This window comes from Sander lucioperca, chromosome 1 (assembly GCF_008315115.2).
Source record: "Sander lucioperca isolate FBNREF2018 chromosome 1, SLUC_FBN_1.2, whole genome shotgun sequence".
Taxonomy (NCBI): Eukaryota; Metazoa; Chordata; class Actinopteri; order Perciformes; family Percidae; genus Sander; species Sander lucioperca.
This window is the reverse complement of record NC_050173.1, coordinates 50,210,059-50,214,128: the sequence shown is the minus strand read 5'-3', so window position 1 is coordinate 50,214,128 and position 4,070 is coordinate 50,210,059.

Sequence of the window (4,070 nt, the reverse complement as noted above, 5' to 3'; positions counted from 1 at the left end):
GTTACTATAGAAAAATAGTTTCTTCCTCTGAGTTGCATCCTACTGTCATTCTACTGATTGATGTTCTTTTTATTTTATTAATGCTGCAAATGATGAGTCCATAGAGCGGAAGGTGAGAAATGTACGGGTGAAGTATCTGTGTCCCCTGTCCTGATTTAGGCACACGATCAAAGTAGGTTAGCTGGAGCAGAGTGAGGTGGGAGGGAAGAATGGCTGGATTTGGATAGAGGGTGGGGTTGGAGCAGGAGATGGATGCATATAGGGGGGATAGAGAGATAATTGATGCTTGTAGGGGGGCACAAGGGAGCTTTAAGAAATGAACAGCTGTTTGTGGGTTTGGTTGGTGTACAGCAGGCCAGCCACCTGCCTCCTTCACCCCAATCATATTTCACTCCCTCACTGAAATCCTTATGCTTTCTCTGCTCTGCCTCATACTGTTATGTTTCTCTGTCCTACCCTACATGCAGAAACATTCAATTCAGAAATTCAGAAACCCCCGCCCATCCATTGACACACATCCATCACACATACAGACAAAATGACTCACACCCTTATGGCTATTCCTTATTTTCCTCAGTGTTATCCAAATGGGAAGCACAGACTTGTGATTGGATCATAACTGCTATTAGATCATCCTGTTTTTTCAATGGTCTGAATGGGCAGCGTGTGGAAACGAGCCGGTGGACTCTCAATCACACATACCATCTTTCATCTGCTCTACTGAGGAGCAGGAGTGGCAGAGGGTGGCATGTTTGCTTCAAAGACCTCACTGATCAGACACATAAAAACACACGTTCAACCCCACACACACGTTCAACCCCACACACACACACACACACACACACACACACACACACACACACACACACACACACAGTGCGTTTCACTATCTTTGTGGGGACCCGTCATTGACATAATGCATTCCCTAGCCCCTTACCCTAACCTTAACCATCACAACTAAATGCCTAACCTTAACCTCTAATCCTAAAACCAAGTCTTAACCCTCAAACAGCCCTTTAAACTTGTGGGGTCCTGCATTTTGGCCCCACAAAGCTGTCCGGACCCCACAAGTATACTGTATTCCCGGTTTTTGGACCCCACGAATATAGTTAAACAAGAACACACACACACACACACACACACACACACACACACATGCTGTGATCAAACTGTCCAGAACACATTGATATTAATTATTGACTGCACATGCACTGCTGACCCTAGATCTGACTGTGTAAGAGAGTGTACAGTACTTCAAAATGTAATGCCATAATAAAGCACCATAGCTGCCAAGCTCGCAATTCTGAGTTAACTATTTTTTAAGTCAAGTTAAGCTGCACTTTTTTGATTCTGAAAAAGTACGAGGTGCTTTATAAATACTGTGAACGTATTAAAACAAGAAATGCAGACAGCCCGTATTCAGAAGCTGTGCCTTTAAACCAACTGTCAGGACTACCATTCGGTTGTGATGTCATATATATATATATATATATATATATATATATATATATATATATATATATATATATATATATATATATATATACATATACCCACAACCCCCTAAAATATGGAATATGGGTAGATGTGGTAGACTGTCAGGACTACCATTCGGTTGTGATGTCATATATATATATATATATATGTATATATATATATATATATATATATATATATACATATACCCACAACCCCCTAAAATATGGAATATGGGTAGATGATGACAAATTAGTTTTTTTTGGCTTTTAATCCATGCAAATTGTACTTCTCAAACATTCAGCTGATGAACAGTTGTTAGTGTAACTGGTCCACTTTACTTATAATTCATGCCTGTGGCAGAATTACCGCAATCAGCCAGCAGAGGGCTCTCTAGCTCTCCTCTTCAAAAGGAACATCTCCCATGCATGGTTGGACAGAAGGGGGAAAATATGAGCAGTGAGTAGAAAAGGAAAAGAAAGTGAAGGAAAGGAAAGGAAGCAATTACTGAGCCGAGTATTGAGCGAGAACCCCTGGCTTGTTCAGTGACTGTAGCTCTTCCTAATCATAGTTAATTAGCTCTTATGTCTCCTCCCCTGTCATCCACAACAATGGAAACACACTATCACTTCATTTAAGGAAAAAATAATCTTGCACTTGAAGTGTAAGCAATCATGGCATTATAGTATTATGCATATGGCATAGTGAGCATCACGTGAATAAAGACATGACATGATAATAAAGTCATAAATGGTTTGCAAATTAACCCCAACAGACCCAAGGAACCCAAAGAGCATGCGTCTTGTTGATTAGGCGTAATGAGTGTGTGCGGTATGTATGTGTGGATGTATAATGCATAGATCTGTATTTCCAGGCATGGCAGCATTATTCACTGCTAATTTTCAGTATTTGCTAAAGGTCCCATGTATGTGATGGTGTCAGACAGCAAACAGCGGGATGTGGTCTCACACTAGGTAGGGAAAATTAACCCTACGTGGACCCCTCACCCCTCTGTCCTTCAGAGCACCTGGACTGAATACTGGTGAGCTCTAATCCAGTCAAAGAGGGGGATACACTTGGTGAGAGCTCTTTCCTTCCTTTCTCTAGCCCCCTAACTCTACTAGTGAGCTGATTACCTACTCTCTGTGTGTGTGTGTGTGTGTGTGTGTGTGTGTGTGTGTGTGTGTGTGTGTGTGTGTGTGTGTGTGTGTGTGTGTGTGTGTTTGTGTGAGCCCCAGTCTGCTAGGCCCCGAGCATTGTGTGTGTGTGTGTGTGTGTGTGTGTGTGTGTGTGTGTGTGTGTGTGTGTGTGTGTGTGTGTGTGTAAGACGGCCAGACGGACACAGTTTCTCCCAGATAAAGGTTTTTTTCCTGTCAAAAAAATGACTGATAATAAGAGCTGATACGAGAGAATAGCAAGCCTTATGGCGTCACCCTTACTTTTTTGTTTCTTTTGTACACCCCAAATCCCCAGAAACAGCCCCGCAACCCACCGAACACACACACACACACATACACACACACACACACACACACTGCTAATCTCTATTGGAGGGTGGCTGAGGTAGAGAGGGAGCAGGTGGAGGGATAAAGAAGAGTTTTGTGTGTTTTTTTTAAATTTTTGTATCAATAACTAGTGTCTTAATATTATTAAAGATATCCCTCCCTTCAAACACCCCCAAACACACACACACACACACACACATGCATACACAGACAGATTATGTCTCAGACAGTCAGAGCTCCTGCCTTCAATTAACCTCACAAAGACAGGATCACTTACACACACATCTGATGATAGCAGGAGAGAAACAGTAACGAGGTGTGTGTGTGTGTGTGTGTGTGTGTGTGTGTGTGTGTGTGTGTGTGTGTGTGTGTGTCTCAATGACTGCTATGTATACAATAGCACTGCAGGCTCTACTGCATAGCAAGGCATGATACAAAAGTCACTTATTAGTGAAGGACATTATGTCATACACTCTTTGTTCAGACTACTGAATATAAGCACATTCACCAGATGTCGTTTCTGCTACTAAAAACAGTAAAGGTAAAATGTACTACATGTACGATTTATCATGTTGCATGCAAAAAACAGAGTTATTGGCGAGAGATCAGGGAGGTGGGATGTAACCCCAGTGAGACTCTGAAGGCTTCTCACCGTTTGCTCCAGTGAGGCCATTCTAAACACTTATACACTTATACAAGAAACACTTAAAAACACTTTTGCCTTTGGACATTATTGGAAGATACATTGTACAATCTAGTTTGTTGGAAGCGAACGGAACCCTTTAGGAGTAATGGTACTCACCATTGTGAACTGTAAGAATGTGTTGGATGGCCTTCTCTATCAACACGGAGACTTCAACACTGTCATATCTTCATATACAAGGCTATTTTAGGCCTACTTCCATCCTACATTCTGACCTATATGTTGTTCCCAGGATCTTTTCCTTCTGTCTGTTGAACTGGGGAAAAAGGCACTTACTGTAAGTTTGCTGCTCCCTCTACCTGGAACAAGTTACAGAAATCCATGAAACGTAATGAGCTGCTCTCATTGGTCGCTTTTAAGAGGGTGTTGATTGACTTGGAAGCAGC